Genomic DNA, 22,925 nt, shown 5'->3' with positions numbered 1-22,925 from the left:
CATTTCAGAGACAACTATAAAAAACTGAACTGAAAAATATATTAAAATTTTAAAGCATGTTAGATATGTCAAAACAGACGTCAAAATTGGCACAATAATTTAGACCTCGAAGTAAAATCCCATTTAGATTGGTGTTGTAATACAAGTTTAATTTTTTACAGTTTGAAATTTAAAAAATTTCACCAACCCACAGGATCACTTTAATAAAATGTTTATTGATCCTGCCTAAATTTCACAGATCCTGTGAAAATCAAACAGAAGTCGATTCAGTTTCTAATTCTACATTTTGTATTCATAACCATCAAACTCAAAACAGTAACTGTGTGTCGCATTTTCTGTAGCTGATTCAAAATCCGATTTAGTGCCATAAGGCCTAGTCTCTGGCTTTCTGTTTCTTCAACTTTATGGCATCTCTTGGGTTATAATCCCTTGTGTCTGGTCAGTAAAGGGGAACCCATCATTGCTATGGTTTCAGGGACAACTTATTAATGCTTTTGCACCCATCAATGAATCATACGAAGTATCCTGCTCACTTCCATATTTAAGTGCACAACATCGCATCCTTTCCGGGTCCTAATTGTGCCAATGATGTATTTTCCCAACATTTCTGACACATTCTTACTCTCCGTCACTGAGCATGTTTACCATTGCACAATAGCTTGTTATCCTCTAAGATCAAAGACTTTAGCTGGCAGTCAAGTTCAAAGATTTTAGTTGGGTGGTGAGTTCAAAGACTTCCCAGTCCTGCTTCAACCAGCTGCTGGGTGGGAAAATGTGCTGTTGATCATTTTAACTGTGTGTTACTTACAATGACTAACTTCAGTGGCAGATATAAACGTGGTCATTATAAAGTACATGGGTGCCTTATCTAATCATCTGTGCCTTACCCAAGGGCAAGTACAGGTCAATGGTGCTTGTTGACAGTCTCTGGTATTAAATCTCCAAAATGCTGAGATTAATGTTCTGGCCAGCCTAGGAAGATGTTCTGGGCAAAGCTGTTACTAATGACGACAAGAATCTGATATGCATGGAGAGTGAAAGAGTGCTGAGAACACCTCCGCTCTTAAGAGAAAATTTTTTTTAACAGAATATTTTTTTAAATATTCTGCTGGCTTGGTACATAAATAAAATGAAAGTTGCAACAAATAAAAAAGGTCACTAGTTTTAAATTTAGTACACGTGTCCAAAATTCCATTAGTAACCATCCAGAATAGTGAAAGTCCAACAAATAATTATCATCAATATCCATCTTAAATTGCATTATGATTCCCAAAGTTGGAAAAATCCAAGAATCTTGAGCTATTCCAGTAGGTTGCTCAATGCTTTGGAAGCATACTAAGCACACCAGTATAAACTCTCATTCCATTTCTATTAATAAAACTTGTTACATGCATGATAATCTGTCAGCAATTGCATGCTGTTTGTCATTAAAGGGCTTTATAAAGAAGTTATATGGCTGAGGTGCCAAACACCATCCATGTAGATGCTGATTGCCTTGCATTTGATTGATTCTGGCCTATTGTAACTACTAACAGCAAGAATCTGATATATATGGACAGATATAAGTGTGCTGATAATGACAAGATACTGATACAAAGACAAGTTTAATATCAAAAAGATATTGTGGTAAAAAAATATGCAGCTCAAACTGGGAGGCTGGACATATTTTTCACAGCATTTTTTGAAAATCCAGAAAAATCCAGGCTGCTTCTAACTCCATTATCATCACACTTCTAACTCTATTATCATCACACTGTCTGCATCCATGCATGGTAAATACTTGTTGAGACAAGAAACCAAAAGCTCCCTTTTTGTTAAACACACCTTTCGTTTATAAAATAACATACTTAGCATTGAGTTCAATCCCCAAAACTTAACCACAAACTGTAATCTAGGGTGTGGATGGACAGATGGACATGCACACAGACACCAAAGTGATCAATAAGTTAAACTTTCGCCAAGGCAAGCTTTATAAACATGCAATGTAGGTGGTGAAAAAAAAAATCCCTGATGAATATTCTAGTTTCTTATCTCAGAGAATACTTAGGATAGAAATAGAAGATGGTGAATTGGGAAACATAACCAATACTGTCTTGTCATTTTAATGCACAAACTATGCATTAGTCAAAAAACAGGTATATATCAAAGAAAATAAAACAAGGACTTTCACATTTCTGCCCAATTTCAATCAATAATAGCAAAATACAATGGTGATATAACATTTGATGGATACAAATATAAAAGAATAAACACAAATCTTGCATACATATACAGTGGATTATGATTTTTCTCACTCTTTCACAAATAAGGAAAAATGCCTTTTAATAAATAATTTTTGGTACATAGAGGTAATAATACATAGAGCAATTCAAACAGCACAAGCTTTCTGCCAGTAATTAAAATCAATCTATGGTGCTATGTTTATAAGACTTCAAACAGTACAAGCTTCCTGCCAATAATTACAATCAGTCTACCGTGCTATATTTATAATATTTCAAACAGTTTGCTTCCTGCCAATAATTAAAATCTATCTATGGTGCTGTGTATTAGACATTAAAACAGTATAGGCTTCCTGCCAATAATTACAGTCTTCAGTGCTATGTGTAATAGACTTCAAACAGTAAAAGCTTCCTGCCAATAATTACAATCAGTCTACCATGCCATGTTTATAAGATTTCAACAGCACAAGCTTCCTACCAGTAATTACAATCAGTCTACCATGCTATGTTTATAAGACTTCAAACAGTACGCTTCCTGCCAATAATTAAAATCTATCTATGGTGCTGTGTATTAGACATTAAAACAGTATAGGCTTCCTGCCAATAATTACAATCTTCGGTGCTCTGTGTAATAAACTTCAAACAGTACAAGCTTCCTGCCAATAATTACAATCAGTCTACCGTGCTATGTTTATTAGACTTCAAACCGTACGCTTCCTGCCAATAATTAAAATCAATCTAAGGTGCTATGTGTACCAGACTTTAAAAAGTACAAGCTTCCTGCCAATAATTACAACCCGTTTACCATGTTATGTGTATTAGACTTCAAACAGTACAAGCTTCCTGCCAATAATTAAAATCAATCTATGGTGCTATGTGTATTAGACTTCAAACAGTACAAGCTTCCTGCCAATAATTACAATCAGTCTATGGTGCTGTGTATTAGACATCAAACAGTACAAGCTTCCTGCCAATAATTACAATCAGTCTATGGTGCTGTATATTAGACATCAAACAGTACAAGCTTCCTGCCAATAATTACAATCAGTCTATGGTGCTGTGTATTAGACATCAAACAGTACAAGCTTCCTGCCAATAATTACAATCAGTCTATGGTGCTGTATATTAGACATCAAACAGTACAAACTTCCTGCCAGAAATTACAATCACTCTGCCATGCTATGTTTATTAGACTTCAATCAGTACAAGCTTCCTGCCAATAATTAAAATCAATCTATGGTGCCATGTGTATTAGACATCAAACAGTACAAGCTTCCTGCCAATAATTACAATCAATATATGGTGATATGTGTATTAGACATCAAACAGTACAAGCTTCCTGCCAATAATTACAATCAGTCTATGGTGCTATGTGCATCAGACATCAAACAGTACAAGCTTCCTGCCAGTAATTACAATCAGTCTACCATGATATGTTTATAAGACTTCAAACAGTACAAGCTTCCTGCCAATAATTAAAATTAATCTATGGTGCTGTGTATTGGACATCAAACAGTACAAGCTTCCTGCCAGTAATTAAAATCAAGCTATGGTGCTATGTGTATTAGACTTCAAACAGTACAACCTTCCTGCCAATAATTAAAATCAATCTCTGGTGTTATGTGTATTAGACTTTAAAAAGTACAAGCTTCCTGCTGACAATTAAAATCAATCTATGGTGATATGTGTGTTAGACTTCAGACAGTACAAGCTTCCTGCCAATAATTACAATCAGTCTACCGTGCCAAGTTTGTTAGACTTCAAACATTACAAGCTTCATGCCAATAATTAAAATCAATCTATGGTGCCATGTGTATCAGACTTCAAACCTTACAAGCTTCCTGCCAATAATTACGATCTACAATGCTATGTGTATTAGACTTCAAACAGTACTAACTTCTTGCCAATAATTACAATCATCTATGGGACTATGTGTGTATTATAGGTCAGAATGTATCAGTATCAGATGTGTGAACTATGTAAAATACGCTTCTAACATTACCATATCTGAAAACTTAAAATCCTTTAAACTAAAACTAAAATATACACCCATGTCTCATCTTAATGATAATCAATATTTATACAATAAATTGGAGGGAAATGTAAAGCATTAATATGATGGCAACATCTGCATAAAAAAGAGAGAAATATACATTTGATTTTACTGTATTTAAAAATATTAATAAATACTGATTAATGATTTTACTGTATTTAAAAATATTAATAAATACCATGACTTTAATTCAAAAAATTTAACTGAGGACAACATATCATTTCACTTTTTTCTTTGCAAAATGAAAACCACCAGCTACAGAATTAAACCTTATTTCAACCATTTTTCTTGAGCTGGTGTAATGTTGTTATGGTCATGAACAGCATCAGATTCAGACAGACTTTACAAAACCTATGAAGCAGACATAACTATGATAACTTTTTTGAATACTTTACTATGGTTTATATGGAAATAAACATAATAAAAAAAGCAACTGAGGCTGGGAAGTGGTTGGTACCATATGCTGTTATATACATAAAAGAACACAATAAGAAAACAAAAAAGAAATAATAGTAATAATAATAATGATAATGTAAAAAGGATTATTTTTAAGTATTCACATCATATGCCTTCTGCCATCAACAAATTATACAATCAAGCTCTTTTTGATTCTCCTGCCCTAAATTGAAGGTATCTTGTTAAATGAACAGGTAAAGAAAAATGCTTAAAATGAGAGGACTGCAATTCGTTTGACTGGGTGATAAAAATACAACAGTTAATAGAGCAGTCTTTTCAACATCCTTGCTATTAGCCAGTGTGACTGACTGCTGCAAGACTCCCAGCTAGCCGTTCTGGTTACATTTTGAATTCTCTATACATGAAGGACAAATTTAAAATTTGGGATTTTAATTATATGCTTTGGGGTGGTGCAACCAGGCGAAGTGGGTGGCTAAGTCACCTAAAAAAAATAAACTTCACCTTTCTGTCCAGAAATTTAAAATGACTGTCCTATTGTAATGAATTTTTAGTCGCATGTCCTCATTTCCTAAAAAAGTCAAACAAATACATTTTTCCCTTGCAAGGTGTTGTGATCAAGAGAAGAACGAATATTTCAACATGTAACTGAAGGCTGCCACACTATGGAAGCTTGCCACGCTTGAGGTACATTTTGAAATACATTAAACATGATATGGCTTGATATTACTATATTTAGTTACCTTGATGCATACTTTGTTAAATATCAATGTATCTCTTTCATGACACTTTGATTAAGATGTGTTATGTATATTTGATTTAATTTACTTGTTTGTAAGTTTTAAAATCTTTTTATTTTTTTATTTCAATATATGTTAAGTAATGTAATTTTGTTTACAGGAATTTGATACTTTCCAGATATTAGCCTGTCCTGACTGTTTAGTCGAAAACACCTAAAAATAGAACTTTGTATCTTTTTACTGACCTAGTTCCTGGCCTTGATTGAGAATCAAGTAAACAACTTCTATTTTTTATTTATTTTTATTGTGGGATACATAGAGTGAGATCAAGGCTGTACTGGAATATGTGACCTTAGACATATCAATAGCTTCTAAACTGTCCTGGAATGTGATCACGTGACCCTCGAACGGGTATCTAATTTGCACCTCGTTTGACAGTATAGCCTTTGTTTATAAAGAAATTAGTTGGGTTTTTACACTGGAAAGTGTTTGTCTGTGACCAGTTTGGAGTTACAGTTTAATTTTTTATTCAAATTATTTGGATTCTAAAATATTAATTCTTTTTCCTGGAATTATTTGAGTGCTCATACAGAATTCTTGATCAAAGACATTTCTTGACATTTTAATCAGAAATTCAAACCCCAGAATATTATCTTTTGTGGAATAACAAAGAATTGTAGACACTACAGCACTATACTGGCTACAGTATACGTCATCGCCTTCCATATTGGATTTTTCATCGGGACTCAAACTTGAATTCATTAAAACATTTCATTACTAGGACTTTTAAAATTTAATTCGTGGATTATTCTTGCATTATTTCTTAATTTGATTTCTTAAATTTTTCAAAGCTTATTGTTTTCATTTCTTTGTTACTGTTTATTAGAGCTTAAACACATAACACATGCTTAATCTTTGTAAACTCAGCTGCATTCTGACATGTATAATATGATTGTCTGTACTGTGTGATCCAAATGTTCGTATAAAATAAATTTACTATATTTTACTTCTCCTGACTTAGTTGGTCTTTTGGTCAAGTGCTAGGCTGTAATAAACCTTTTTTCTATGAAAATACTGACCTCATATTGGCATCAAGAAGTGGGATTAATGGAAAATATTTTCCTATTTCCCAGAAATTTTCCAGTGTCTAGTGGACCAAAAGAACACTCAATTTTTTTTAATTTTGAAAAAGCAAACAAGTACAATAAAAGAACATAATTTTATTGAACAATTTTTATTAACAATTAATATATCAAAAATGGATGATTCTGGAATTATTTTCCCAAGAGAAAGATCTCAGTTTGAGTCCAGCGCTGGAGTAAGGTCAGGAGGAAGAAACTCACGTTTTGCACCATTTTGATTATCCATCTGAAAATATACAAAACATGGCTCTTATGGCATTCATACCTTAAATAAACTGAGCAGCTAGATCTCTTTAGACAAGTAAATATGAGAAGTTTACTGGACATGAAAAATTCAATGAAACAAGAAGTGAATGAAAATGTAAGAGAGCTAGAAAAAGATTTTAATTCTCTTAAAGACCATGTAAACACTTTGGAAAAACATATTTCTATAGTAGCAACTGGAAATAGGTTTTCTCAGGGTGATTACAGAATCACTAGCACACCAATCCAATATAAAAAAAACATAAATTAAAACCATATGGAATCTTCTTTTTCACAAAACCCAACCCCTGTTAGTGGCAAGTGACAATTAAAATCAAGCCCAAGCAGTACAAAGGGCATTTAGATTTTGAAGAGTATTTGTCTCAATTTGAAATTGTTGTACAGATCAATATCTGGAACTACCATGAAAAATCCTTACACCTGGCTGGAAGTCTTAGTGGTAATGCTATGGGAGTTCTAACAGAATTAAGTCAGAGAGAGAGAGAGAGAGAGAGAGAGAGAGAGGCAAGATTTTTTGGTTCAGATACTAAATATCAGATTTGGATCACCTGAACGATCAGAATTGTATAAAGCAAACTAGAAAACAAGTTAGGGGAAAAGATGAGTCCTTATCAGAACTTGCACAATCTGTTCGAAAGCTAACCAGGTTAGCCTATCCATCAACTGAGGCAGCCGTATTAAACACTTTGGCTATTGATTAGTTCATTGACTCTATCCCAGATTCAGAAATTAAGGCTTTGCATATGGGAACTTAGGCCTAAAACTATCAATGAAGCTGAAAGTCATGCTATCCTTCTGGAAGCACACAGACTTGCTGAGAGACAACGAGGGAATTCCTTCCAACTATCTGTACAGCATGAAAGCAGTGTAACTGTCTGTCAGACCCAGAAGCAGCCCTGATAAAAAATGAGGAAATTGACATTAAAACCCTTAATAAATCAACCAAAGCCCTGAAAAGTACAAGTAAACAATTAATAGAAACTCGAAAGGGGGGTAACTCTGGAGAGAACAGATTCTCAAATGCACAAACAAATACCTGGAATGGTAATCAGAGTTACAATAAAATGAACCAACAGAATTATAATGGAAGCCAAAGATATAACCGATATTGAAATGGCAACCAAAGCTTCCAGGGTAGGGATAATAAACAGACTCAACCATATACAGACAGAAATAGCTAATCAAAGAGCAGACAGACAGACAGACAGAGGAAAACTAGTTAGAGCTGAATTTGAGGGTCAGAAGTCAGCAGAAATGAAAGAAAGACCCACTGATATTATGATTAGCAATATAAATGACAGTAATCATGGGTTCTTTGTGCTAAAATACAAAATTACCAAGTACCTTTGCTTGTGGATACTGGTGCCAGTGTTACTATCATTAGCCATAAATTTAAAGAGAAATTAGGCAGTATGGAGAAACTTCAGACTGAACCTGTGAAATTAAATTTGGTTACTGCTACTGGAGATAGGAGACCTTTCCTAGGAAAATGATGGCTTGACCTTTCACTAGGCAGTCAAAAGTTCAGGCATGACGTTCTCAAAGCTAATATAGAACATAACAGAATCCTTGGTCTAGACTTCATGACTACACATTCTACTGATATTCTCTTAAATAAAAACTATAACAGTTAAAGGGGAAAATATTTCATGCTTTCTGCATCAAACTGAAATGGAACCCATTTTGTAGCCGTGTTTTAGTCTTGGATGATGATGTTATCATCCCTCCCAATAGTGAAATTATTGTCCCTGGAAAACTTACTGACCCAGTTATTAAAGAAACAACCATTATAATGGAACCAACACCAAACTTCAAAAACAAGAAATATTGTTGGCTAAAACTGTTGTCAATCCTACTAACTGTACCCTTGAGGTTTCTAAATATTACTGACAAGTGGTATAAAACTTCACAAAAACACTGTAGTGGCCACAGCTGATGTGGTCAAGTTGTGTATTGAACAACAATCTAATGAACTGAGGTAAAGTTCAAAGAATCTTGCCTAGGTGAAAACACAGCAGCTGAACATTTAGACTCATTGTTCCAGGAGTCCGGTAAGGAAATAAACGAGACTGAACATGGAGTTCTTAAAGACCTACTAATGGAATATCAGTAAACTTTCTCAAGATCAACCAATGACGTGGGTTTAACAGATCTAGTTGAACATCATGATAATACAGGTGATTCACCGTCTATCAGGCAGCAACCCAGAAAGGTTCCATTAGCTTGTATGAAAGAAGTACAGAAAGAAATTGAAGATATAGCAGCAAATGGGGTAATTGAGGAATCTAACATACCCTGGTGTTCTCCAGTTGTCTTAGTAAGAAAGAAAGATAATACTTTGAGAATTTGCATTGATTATAGAAAACTTAATGATGTTACAATAAAAGATGGTCACCCTCTACCAAGAATTGAGAGTACCATAGAAGCACTGTCTTGATCAAAGTGGTTCTCCACTCGTGACCCAAAAAGTGGTTATTGGAAAGTTAAGGTTGCTCCTAAGTCAGACCCAAAACTGCTTTCCATATACCTGGTGGTTGACTACGGCAGATTGTTACAATGCCATTTGGATTGTGTACAGCACCTACAACCTTTGAAAGTTGACGGAAAAGGTCTTATCAAAGCTAACTTGGAAAATATGTCTTATCTACCTTGATGATATTATAGTCTTCTCTAAGAATTTTGATGAACACGTAGAAAATTTAAGACAACTTTCTGAAAGACTTAGGAATGCAAACCATAAGATGAACCCAGAGAAATGTGCTTTATTTAGAAAGTCTGTCTTTCTTGGGGTATATTGTAAGCGAGAATGGCATTGCTACTGATCCTGATAAAAGTGACACTGTCAACAACTGGCCAACAACCACACATTTTAAAGAGATTAGACAATTCTTAGGCCTGTGCTCATATTATAGAAAGTTTGTCTATGGATTTGCTGAGATATCAAGACCTTCACACAACTTACTGAGCAGAGTTAAAGATTTATCTGGACAGAAGACTGTCAGGCTGTCTTTGACATGCTGAAAAGGGCCTTGACAAGTTCTCCAATACTGGTATATCCTACACCTGATGACTTGTTCATACTGGACACTAATGCACCTATTTAGGTCTGGGTACCATCCTATCACAAGTACAAAATGGAGTAGTAATGGTTATATGCAATTACAGCGAAACTTTTAGCAGGACTGAAAGGAAATACTGTGCGGCTCGTAGAGAACTAATAGCCATAGTAAGTTTGATAAAACATTTCACCCATATTTTGTATGAAAGATATTTTAAAGTTGGAACAGATCATGGTTCTCTAATTGTTGCTTGCTGGATTGAATTTCTGTCTTCCTATCAGTTCAAAATAGAGTATAGAGCTGGACATATATATAATGCAGATGCATTATCTTGCAGACCTTGTCTAAGTCTGGAATGTAATCACTGTACCCGAGCAGAAAGGATATATGAAAATGCATATATTGAAAAGTCACATTCAGAACAGTCAGATTCTTCCAAATGCTATAGGGTACATACCAGGTCCCGAGATCATCATGCAAACACTAAGGACATTGGCTATGAAAATGTTGAAATGATAAATGACAAAACAGACAATAACAATAACCTCGATACAATAAATAATAAAAATGAGTATTTACAAAAACAAGATCCAGTACTAAAACAGGTGATATCTTGGATAAATAGTGGTGTGAGACCCACATGGTTTGAGATTTCCCACTTAGTTGACAAGTACTAAATATTATTGGGCAAGATTTGACTCCTTGGAAATATACAATAATTTACTATGCCATAAATGGGACCCAGGACAAGGGAGACAACCAAAATTTCAAACAGTTATTCCTCAAAGCTTAAAAGCTGTTGTTGTGAAGCAGTTGCACAACAGTGTAATGGACGGTCATTTAGGATTTAAGAAAACCCTTTCAAACATTGGAGAAAGATACTTCTGGCGCCACATGAGCAAAGACATAAAACATTGGTATAATGTTTGGGACCAATGTGCTTCCAGGAAACCATCTCATTAAAAAAGAAAAGGACCTACTAAATCCTACAAAGTAGAAGACCCTATAGAAAGATAGGCAATTGATGTGCTTGGGCCTTTACCAAAAAGTAATAAAAGGAACTTATATTTACTGGTGGTTGCCGACTATTTCACAAAATGAGTTGATGCTATCCCCATTAGGAATCAAAATGCTACAACTATTGCACAGAAACTTGTTGAAAGATTAGTAACCATTTTGGCACCCCCATGCAGTTACATTCTGACCAAGGTACTAACTTTGAATCAGATTATTTCAGAAAGTTTGTAAAATACTTGGAATAGAGAAAACCCATACCACCCTGTACAGACCTCAATCTGATGGCATGGTGGAAAGGGAAAAAAGAAGTATTGAATCCATGCTTTCAGCTTTTGTTTCAAAGAAGAAAGGAGATTGGGATGAGCATTTTTACCTTCTCATGATGGTATATACGTCAACAGAGCATTAATCAACAGATGTTTCTCCCAGTGAGACGAATTTTGGTTGAAACATAAATTTAAAAGTAGATCTTGTTCTGGGTAGAGTTGAAACTGAAATGGAAAACAAAAACTGATTATGCACTTGGATTAAGAAAGAAATTAGAGACAATACATGCACTTGCAAGGTAAGAGATTAAACTTTCTTCAAAACACATGGAAAAAAGATTATGACAAAAATATCCAGCTAAATCCTAATGAAAAAGGAGATTTTTTTTGTGGTTATATAACACACATACAAAAGGCAGAGATAGAAAATTACACTGTCCATGGGAAGGTCCATTTCTCATAATCAAAAGATAAATGAAGTTTCTTTCACATCCAGAAAACTCCAAAATCAAAACCTAAAGTGGTTCATCACAATTTACTTAAACCTTACAGAGGGGACAACAAAGCAAGCTGGTTGAATTAACTAAATAATTACTTACCGTACATATAGCTGTATTCTTCTTATGCTCCATCCTGTACATTTCACATTTTACTTCCAGATTACAATGTTCAAATGTACTATATGTGGAGACGTGGAACTTGCCAAGCTCCACTATTGTGAAAGACACATCACCACTGCACACTCTGAATTTGGATACAGGTGTAGCATATCTAAAGCAGTCAGCAAACATCAATAGTGCCCTGGAGCCACCATGAACCTCGTCAAGATAGCAAATATGAAATATGGCCAGAAGGAAGTGAGAGAGTACAATAAATTTATTAGAAACCATAGACAGTATGTCCAATTCGTTACAAGGGAACCTACAACACCAGCAGAAAAATTGGAAGAAAAATACATAGCTACAGAAAACTTCTGCCAATAAGAAACCATCAAAAGAGAAGGCAGGAAGGTGTATTGCCCTTATGCAGATCGACAGTCAAACAGGCCTTACAATAAAAGAAGAAAAGTAGCGTTGACAACAGCCATCAATAAGAAAGAAGTCTAATAAGACCATAGCAATACCCAACTCCAAGCCCATCAACAACACTCAAGTAACAACTGTCTCTATTTCAACTATACATGTATCCAAACCAATGGCTGCTGAAACATCAAATAGTAATCATCAATCCTGGAGTTGGTGTCCATAAGAGATGCAGACCAAAGCTGATCAATGTATTCCTTCTATTTCATCTTGGTCATCTTCCTCCTCCTCCTCTTCTTCATCTGAAAGAAATGGACTCAACTGGTGCTGGTACACATGGGCAGATCACCCCTTTATTATCCACTGAACAAGAAACCACCAGGCTGGAAACCCATGTTGAACAGGAAACATCTAGAGCACTGTCCTCATCCATCAAGTCTAACCATGAGTAGGACCGAGTACAGTATAAGAAAAATGACCGCTGATTCCACCAAGTCTGCTTGTTCAGTCAAATCAACCCTACCTGACAGAGATGCCTTGTCAATAATATATTCTGAATATGAAGTGGAAGGACCCGAGGACCTAACTACAACTTATGAACCAACCAACAAGTCCTTTATCAGACTTATGGTTATGGCTGCATGCCAATCACAGCAGATAATTACCAACATTGGTGGGACCAAATTTGAAACTTCCACTCCAACCATGCAGGCAGATCCATTATCTGAGCAATATGATAAACAAGGAATCCCCTCTGCAACCCTATGAAGCAGAAAAAGTTTATACATATTTTATCGACCGTGACCCAAGGTATTTTAGGACTATATTATCTCAGGAATATCAATTTTGGCCCAATATCCAGCTATGTACAATTAGAGGAACTCCTGGCAAAAGTTCAGCTTTATGAATTATCAAACTTGGAGAAAATAATCCAAGACCGATTAAAAAATGTATAGATACAGTATTAAAATTACCTATTGGACCACAAAACAAAAGTCTCATTATCTTTGGCATGAAAAGTTTCCCCACGTTAAACATTTTAATAGGAACTCAATATTCTCATTATATGTAGCTGGAAAATATGAATTAGTCATATTTTGCCTTTAAATATTTTGGTCTAACACAACACCTACATTTTACATGTACATATTTAAACGTATTGAGAGAGAGCGAGAGATTTTCCTATATGTCATAAATGTTGCTTATGTATCTCATTCAATAATATTATGCATGAATGTTTGTTACATGAGAATGCATAACTGGAGATTTTACTATCATACATTTTTGGGAAATTAGTTTTATCTCCAACCATATTAATTATTTTAATGTATAATGTATTAACAAAAGTCTTAGTTACCTTCATGTTGTCATTGTGTTCTCCAATGTTGGGATCGCCTTGTCTTAATACTGAATCTGTTATTCAAGTTCCATTTGGGATGAATGATTTTCTCAGTAAGGGTGCAATGTAACAAATTTTTAGTCGTATGTCCTCATTTCTTATTAAAGTCATGCAAATACATCCTTCCCTTGCAAGGTGTCACGATGGAGAGAAGAATGATGATTTCCTCACGTAACCGAAAGCTGCCACGCTATGGAAACTTGCCACACTTGAGGTATGTTTTGAAATACATTAAACATGCCATGTCTTGATATTACTATATTTAGTCACCTTGATTGATACTCTCTTAAATATTAATGTATCTCTTTCATGATGCTTTGATTAACATGCTTAATCCTTGTAAACTCAGCTGCATTCCGACTCGTGGCATCACTGCAGTACCACAATCTCCAGTGTGGAGATAATGAAATTACGTCATAAGGCAGGATGTGTCATTATGCATTTTCATTAGCTGAGTTTCCATTAGCTACTATATTTGTATATAAATACGTCTGCATCGACAGATAAAAGCTGTTTTCACACAATGAAACATCAACTTAAGCGGTTGTAATAAAAGAAACAAAACCCTAAACCATGGCTATGGCAATGCTTCAGGTATCACTGAAGTTGGAATAAAACCACCCATAACAATATTAGATGAAGTATAAATTTATCCTGTTTGGAATACATTCCAAATTACTATATTTCTTCATCTATGGAGACATACTTTTAAAATCTTCTCTCCAATCCTGGGTAACAGTCCCAAAGAAAATATATGTGCAAAGAAATAAAGAAATGGAATTATTAACCTTACAAGCCATAAATATGAGATGTTCTGTATTGTATAAATTGTGGAGTAATGTAAAGTCATTGTAAACTTGTACGTTTCTCCAGTATTGGGTACATGTCAGTACCCATAGATGAATAAACCATATACATACATGTATAATATGAGTGTCTGTACTGTGTGATACCAATGTTCATATAAAATAAATCTACTATATTTTACTTCTCCTTAGTTTTCTTTTGGTCAAGTGCTAGGCTGGGATGAACCTTTTTTCCATGAAAACATTAACCTTATGTGGATCAATAAAACGTTACACTATGAATTTTTTGGGGCCTACAATGAGTTGAAGCAGCTTATTAATTTGTGAGATGCCCCCTTGCTGTAGCAAGGAAGTTCTGACAGTGTAGTGTTATAGCCCAAGGCGAATGTATTACATGTGGTGTTGATACCAATTGTGCAAGCAAACAAACTACTGCACATTCACAAATCCAATGCTGAAAGTATTGATTCTTTGAATTCACTATAAATCCCAATGAATGTTGGTTTAAGAATCATTTTTTTTATGAGCACTCTGTATTTCCAAAGATAAATCACTTGAATTAAATGATCTGAATAAATAAATTCCAGCCCAAATGAATTTCTGGACACAACAGTAATACAACTAATTTAGCTAGATCTTAAAGCAAGAATGCTTGATGTACCATGTAATCCAAGATATCTTTGAACATGTTCTCAATAATCACAGAGTTGTGTTTAAATCCAAAATGTCAGTGTGTACTCTGAAATTCCAAAGAATAATTCTAAATAAACGATTTCTTTCAAAATTATATCTCAACACAACTAACAGATCACATCATAGATTCCTTATACAACTCTCGTCTTTAACTAAGTAACAGAAAAAAAGCAAAATCAAACAAGCTTTGTAAAATTCACCAAATAATATATTTCCCTAGAACACAAAGTGAAAATTTAAAAAGAACTTAGTATTGCAAACTGAATCTCAAATACATGTGGTCCAAAAAGTTCTATCATGAGTCCTAATGAATAAAGTACTAATTAAGTTCCATTGGTGTTCAAAATAAGATCCAGCGCCAAAGGCATTGATGTGCCAGTTGTCTGAATCTACCAGTGTCCTCAAGTGTGATGATGTGCTAAGTCTTACAATTAATCACAATAACATAATCCATCATGCCTTTGTCTGAATTCACTATAATTCCATGCTAATATATCTGTCCAAGAACATCAAAGAGCACTTTTTATTTACTGTGAATAAATAATTTGAACAAATAAATTCACCAACATCTAATTAGAACACAAAAATAAGACTGATTTCTGCTTTAGCTGATACTGCAGGAGTGAATGATTCTCCAGTTAACAAGATTATAAAAAAAAAAATAAAAAAAATAAGACAAAATATGAGCCAAAAGTTCATTTATAGAACAATCTAAGTTTTCATTTAGACATGGTCTATTACTAAAATTATAAACAAAAAGAATATGGTGAACATAATGACCTTGGGCCAAGATAATGATCCTAATATTTAACCCACACTCACTGGGACATATTAACTATATATATATAATTAAACATAATCACAGAGAAAAACTAACAAATACAAATTAAATATATATAACATTCTCATAGACTAATAAGAAACTGCACTTTGTTTACAAAATCTAATGCACATAATGTGGGGCATTTCAAATGGAAAATTCCATCCAATTCATACCCAAACTTAGGCCTAAAACTTAAATTTTAATAAACATATTGTTCACCATTTGTAATCGTGAAAAAAAATCAGAGGTAATCAAAACAGGACAACTATCAGGTAGTCCCTCCAGGCGATTCAATCACATTAATAAACTTAAATATACATAACACAATATTCAGGTACGTAATAACAGAAAAAAAAACTTAAATTACCGACAAAAAAAATTTAAGCACACAATATCGATATACATAACAATATCAAGCGTATCAACGATATATTTCAAATAGATGGCAGCGTAGGCCGTACTTGGTTGCTTCATGCAACCAACTGGGGGAGGGGGGGGGGGGGGCTAAATGAGACAATAACCCTGAAGTGAAGCTGTACATTGCCGACTCACGCGCTCTGAACCTCTCTTACCAATTCCAGAAATTGAATAATACCGGACTCCGTACTATTCCTACAATGTAATAAGTCTACCCTGATATTTCTGTTGTTTGCGTCTAAACCAAACAAGATAAATTTAACTCTGGGTGGACGCCTTACATGGTATGAATGAGTTTGGCAATCGTTCCCTACACTGTAGGCAACAGCGAGGCTTTTAGAAAGTAGAACATTCTCACAAAAAAAGGCGGCCAACTAACATCATCCATGTGTCAGATGTAACTGATCTGACAAAAATACAAATACTTACTTAATATTTACTTACTTGAGTATACATGTCATTTCTGCAAAGCATCCTTTGACATTCTTTCAACCTGCAAATCGACTATGGCGGACAATGATGAACTAGAAGATCACTCCCGCCAGACGTAATATAGTTATGCAAAATGTTATCGTCCATGGCAAACACTGTGGATTGCAATCGGAATATCTTCGGCCTTTTCCCTGAAGTTCGAAAGAAACAAGGTCTGACGGAAATGGACGCGCGAAGTTGCGATTCTATGAGTAGTGTTACGTATGTTTGATTTAATTTATATTTTATTTAATTTGTATTTGATTGATTTGATTGTTTGTGGGTTTTGGAATCTTTTTATTTTCTTTACATGTCAATGTAATAATATTTTGTTTACTAGAAATTTTATATTTTTCAGAAAATTCAGTTTGACCTGATTTTTTTCCCTTAGATACCTAATAATAGAAATACTTGTTTCTATTTGTGACTTAGTTCCTGGCCTTGATTGAGGATTAAGTAAACAACTTTTTTTCTAGAAGTAAAATGATTGGTTCTTATCAAGGTCATACAGGCGCTATGTGACTTTTACATGTAAACATGATCACGTTATCCTCTATTTCGCAATTAGGCATTTCCGAAATTGCGAAATGCCTAGCATTAATAGTGATGTTGAGAGAGAGAGAGAGAGAGAGAGAGAGAGAGAGTATGGGCTTTTAAACACTTAATGTCAAGTTGTTTTCTTCTGTTGTGACCAGTATTGAAGTATTGAAATTTGAGTTTTTGAGTTATATGTTAATTCTTTTTCAGATTACTTGGACTCTAAAAGATTAATTCGTTTCTCTGGAAATATTATTGTATTAATACAGAATTCTTCAACAAGGACATTTCTTTAAATAATTATTTGGATTTCCAAAACCGGAGGATAAATTATTGTGTTTGTACAAGGAACTGTAGACTTTAACACATTACAGGCTACAGCTTAAGTCATCGCCTTCCATATTGGATTCTTTGTCGGGACTCGAACTTGGAATCATTAGAACATTTTAATATTAGGACTTAAACAAAAATTATTCGTGGATTATTCTTGTATTATTTTTGGATTGGATTCTGGAAACCGTAAGTTCTCATATTTTTTCATATGTACAGTATTTTTCCAGGGAAATAAATTATTTGTTATATTTTCAAAGCTTGTTGTTTTCGCTCTTTCTTGTGTTACTGTTTATTCGAGCCTAAACACGTAACAGTAGGCAAATCGGAATAGCATACACTTCTCCAGTCTCAACCGTCCATATGTGTATTTAAAGGGGTCAGACCACAATAAAATGTCTTCGGTATGGAGTGGTAGTCAAATAGTTCAATCTAAATTTAGAGGTGTAGTTTGGTCTTCCCTCCACACTGAAAAATTAAGGACAGTACTGATTTTTTTTAAATACCATGGAATGATTGGGAAGGAGTCATTCTTTTCTTTGTGACGTTTTTTATCGTGGTCGTGAAAGCGGTGTGGTGGAATTAACAGGTAAAGCAAGTATGGAATACGGTCAGTAACTATGTTTGCATTGACCCAGATATGGAATCATGATTCCAGTAGGCTTTGGTCTACCATGACTAAAATAAATGTCAGGGTAACATCTGAAAACCTGTATTGTTTTTTTAATGTACTATAATGGCATTGACACCCTGGAATCTTTGCGTCATTGGAATGTTGATCTTAGCTTAGATGAAATAAATGATTGTAGGTAATATATAGAAAAATAATTAGTTGTCTGACCCCATAGACAGGGAACCAGTCTGCGTCCTCTCTCTCTCTCTCTCTCTCTCTCTCTCTCTATATATATATATATATATATATATATAGTTTTGTATTTTATATTTTTAAAGAAAGAATTTCCCCGGTTTTCCTAACTGGTTATATTGGTTTTGAAAAAGACATTGTGTACCTTTTTGTCACGTTGTGTGAGAAAATTTGCTAACAGTTCATAACTCATGTTATACGTTTCTTATGATAGAATTCGTAATTCAAAGTATTTTGGGTAATGTCAATTTGTGTTATATAATATTACGATATGAGACCGATTCTGCAACAAAGAAATTACGTGTCCGTACCTTAGCCATTGCGTTACGGCCAGATTCGCGGTTGCGGTGAAAAACTCTGTTTTGCAATCAGCAGTGATGTCACCGGTCGGCTTAGGCTTAGAAACCTGGAACCCGACATTATATCATATCAATGCAAGCACCCCAGACAGTTTTCAAAGAGACCACAGGTATCCAGTCAGAACTATGATAGTCACATTTTGGACGGGATCCTCACGCAGACACATATTATTCTGTTACGTTCATTGTGAAAGAATCAGTGCACGTTTGGACGTGGGAGAAGTTGGAGACACTAGATTTCATTCCCAGAACAAATTAGGCACTCGTAAAAGGGCGGGAAAGGAGTTATAGGAACTTCGGACGAGGTTTGGAACAAATGCTTCTGAGGAGGCTTTCCGGGTGGAATAGGTCGCTACCCAAAAATTAGAGAGAAGGAGACGAGGAGAGCAATTGGAAGTAGGCAGTTGTGCGAAGGGGCAGGACCGGGAGACGGAAACAAAGGTACAGGAAGTACCGACAAGGAGGGTCGAGAGAACGGAAACAAAGGTACCGGAAATACTGACAAAGGAATACAACGCGAAAGTTACAGATGAATAACATAGAAGGGACACGGGACGGAAACAGTCTCACCTTTAATTTTACGTGATGAAATAACTAGCAATTTGGATAGGTCTTGCATTTAAGAATTGTTCTGTAATTGTCGAACACCAAGATGTAGTTTATTAAATTGTTATACCTTTCACCTTATTTTTATAGTCTATACACCTAGACGATCAGCTTTGGTGACTGGGGGCTCCAACCTATTTAACCTTTTAATTGTCCGTCCATCTCTGGGGTTAGTAATAATTCAGTCGGGGGCACGTGACACTTATGTATTGTCAATGTAAACTTATAGTTCTTTTTATTTTGTTGTATGATTGATAAGTAATATGAGTTACTGAGAAACCATCTTGGCTTTACTTCATACGTGCACCTGCAAAATAACAAATTAAAAAAACTGCAAGGGCGACTTAGTTTCACTAACTAGACTTCATAGGTAACTTGTGAAAAAAGCAGATAACTCTTTTTTTTTTTAATTTATATATTTAGTAATTCATTCGTTGCACTTTAAAACTTTTTTCCTTTATTTTACTAACTGATAAACATGGTGTTATTTGCACTAATTCAGGCTGATTTGTGGAGCACACGGGAGCGATAATTTTGGTTAATTGTCTCCCTACATCATTTACAATTTACAGAAGTACAATATCGTAAGAAATGTCAGCCATAGTCCATGAAAGTAACATAGATGAATGCCAACGTTCTTTTGAATCTGCATGTTGCAAAAGCGAACAACTTTACCTAGCACCAGTCACTCTCTCAGGAGTTCATAATATCTCTAGAGTGCTTCCAAAGTACAACAGTACTGGTCCTCTGTCCTACTTATATATAGAAGTTGTTTTATGTTGTGTCCAGTTTGGGGCTGAATTTGTATTATCTTCAAATTATTGAATTTCAAGTGATTGTTTCCCGATGAAATATAAAAGTGCTCTAAATTAATTCTTGGACAAAGACATTTACCTGAATTTATACGGAATTCAAAACCTGGAATAGTACTTTCTGTGATTAATAGATTGTTGACACATCAGTACAACACTAACTATTGCAGATGTCATCGCCTTCCATCTTGGATTTCCATCGGGATTTGAACTTAGAACTTTTCAATGATAGGACTTGTGTTTTTATTCTTGGATTACAATTTGGATTTAATTCGAAATAAGGTAAGCTCTTTTTTTGCTTTGTAGTCTAGGGAAATAAATGATTTGTTAAATTGTACATTGCTTTTTGTCCTTGTCCTCACTCTTTTCTGTTACTTATTTTAAGAGCATGGACTCGTAAGAAAAAATTGGGGTGCTCGTCTTTGGGATACGAAATTTGGCTAAAATATTTAAGAAAACATTTTTTTTTAATTCCCCTAGATTCTGAATTGTTTAAGTCCCAAGTATTATTTCAGATTTTATAAATCTTTAGTGAAATCAACGTGGCTTTTTTTTACAATGTCATCGAAAGTGGAGATCGTTCTTTCAAATCCTACCAAGGAGCAATTAGACTGTTTGAAAAAAGATGAATTGATTCAGCTTGTCAGAAAATGTGATATTTCTGAGGCAAAAGCTTCTTCAAGGAAGCAAGAATAAAAAATATTTTGGTCCAGTATTTGGTGGAAAAGAATGTTTTCGGTAAACGTGTTTTGGTTTCGATCAATAATTCTGTATCAGACTCTGGCATAAAAGTAAAGGACTTAAAGTACAAGATGGACTTAGAGTTAAGAAAGCTTGAACTTCAGAAAGAGGAGAAACAAATGCAGTTGCAAGTGGAGAAAGAGGAGAGAGACACAAATGCAGTCACAGAAAGAAAAAATTAAGTTACAGAAAGAACAAATGCAGTAAAAGAAAGAAGAAAAACAAATGATCAGAAATTCTTATCTCTTCCTACGTGTACCTACTGCAAGAAGAAAGGACACGTTATTTATGATTGCTACAAATTGAAAAATAAGCAACGTAATAAAGACAGACCTATTCCAAATGCTCTTATTTCTAGGAGATAATGGTCATGGTCATGTATTGAAAGCAATACATGTGTTGGGTTTAATAAACCCCAGTCTGATTTTATTATGGAGAATTATGAACCATTCATGTCGAAGGGTTCTATATCACTCATGGGTGATTCAGCCAATCCCATCCCTATTAAAATGTTAAGGAACACTGGAGCTTCTTAGAGTCTTTTATTATCAGGTACTTTGCATTCTTTACCCGTTGAGGGCATTACTTTATTACTAGGCAACGAACTAGCAAGGAATAAGGTTGTGGTAAATCCACTTGTAACTGACAAGCCTTGTTTTATATAAACCTTATGTATAATTGACCTATGGTAAAAAGAAAGCTTTATTATATAAATCTTTCTTTTCCTTTTATGGGAGGAGTGTTATCTATATTTAAATTATTTGTTTGTCTGTTAGTTTTAAAATATTTTTTATTCCATTACATGTTATTGTAATGTAATATTATTTACTGGACTTGATTTTTTTTCTTCAGAATTCAGTTCAGTACTGTTTGATTTTGATTGATTTTTTAAAAGTTTATTTCATTGATGCAAATACCTAATAATAAAAACATTGTATCTTGTTGCTGACCTTAAAATCAAGGATAGATTTGGTGAACAACTTTTCTACTTTTTCATATATATTCTTTCTCAGAGTAAGAAACATTTAGTTGAGTCAAGGTCATACCTGGACTAGATGACGTGAAGCACGTATTAATTCGTAAATAAACTTCAGAATTAATTTCAGTTCTCTTTGACTTGATTGATTTTTTTTATTTATTTCATTGATGTAAATACCTAATAGAAACATTTTATCTAGTTACTGACCTCAAATTAAGTGACCGTTTTGGTAAGCAATTTTTTAAAAAATTTTATTATTCTTTCTCAGAGTAAGAATCATTTAGTTGCGTCAAGGTGAAGCACATATTAATTCGTAAACAAACTTCTATTTTTTTCCAGAAGGATGAACTCTTGATCCCCATCCGGGAATCTGTTTTGCGTTTTAGTTAGTCTTGTAACTGATGTTATGATAAGAATTCGACGAGTAACACTTAAAACGTCAAGTTGTTTTATGTTGTGTCCAGTTTGAGGCTGATTTTTTATTTTTGAATAAAAAAGATTGTTTTCCCTGGAAATGCAAAAGTGCTCTAAATTAATTCTTGGACAAAGACATTTACCGAAAACTATACAGAATTCAAAAACTGGAATAATATTTTCTGTGATTCAACAAGAGGCTGTTAACACATCAGTAAAACACTAACTACTGCATACGTCATTGCCTTGGATTTTCATCGGGATTGGAACTGTGATCCACTTAGAACTTTTCATTGATAGGGCTTGTGTTTTAATTGTTGGATTACACTTAGGATTTAATTCGCAATACCGTAAGCTCTCTTTTCATTTGTATGTTTTACTTTGTAGTCTATTGAAATAAATTATTTGTTAAATTTTAGAAATTTTGTTGTCTTCACTTTTCTGTTACTTGTTTTAAGAGCACAACTCGTAACTATA

At 34.3% G+C, this 22,925-nt stretch overlaps 1 protein-coding gene across 2 annotated transcripts in view; it reads right to left on the bottom strand.

Moving 5' to 3' along the window:
• Positions 1-16,967, bottom strand: part of LOC149801569 (uncharacterized) — an 82,967-nt gene extending 66,000 nt beyond the window's left edge. For both annotated transcript variants that reach the window (XR_016420683.1, XM_089955795.1), the window contains exon 1: positions 16,779-16,967. The gene's annotated coding sequence lies outside the window, so the exon portion shown is untranslated. The remainder of the gene's footprint in view (positions 1-16,778) is intronic.
• Between the last annotated feature and the right edge of the window lie 5,958 nt (positions 16,968-22,925).

This window comes from Sinohyriopsis cumingii, chromosome 4 (genome assembly GCF_028554795.1).
Source record: "Sinohyriopsis cumingii isolate HCF-2022 chromosome 4, ASM2855479v2, whole genome shotgun sequence".
Classification (NCBI taxonomy): Eukaryota; Metazoa; Mollusca; class Bivalvia; order Unionida; family Unionidae; genus Sinohyriopsis; species Sinohyriopsis cumingii.
The sequence above is the reverse complement of the archived record's forward strand: the minus strand, read 5'-3'. Positions and strand labels throughout refer to the sequence as shown.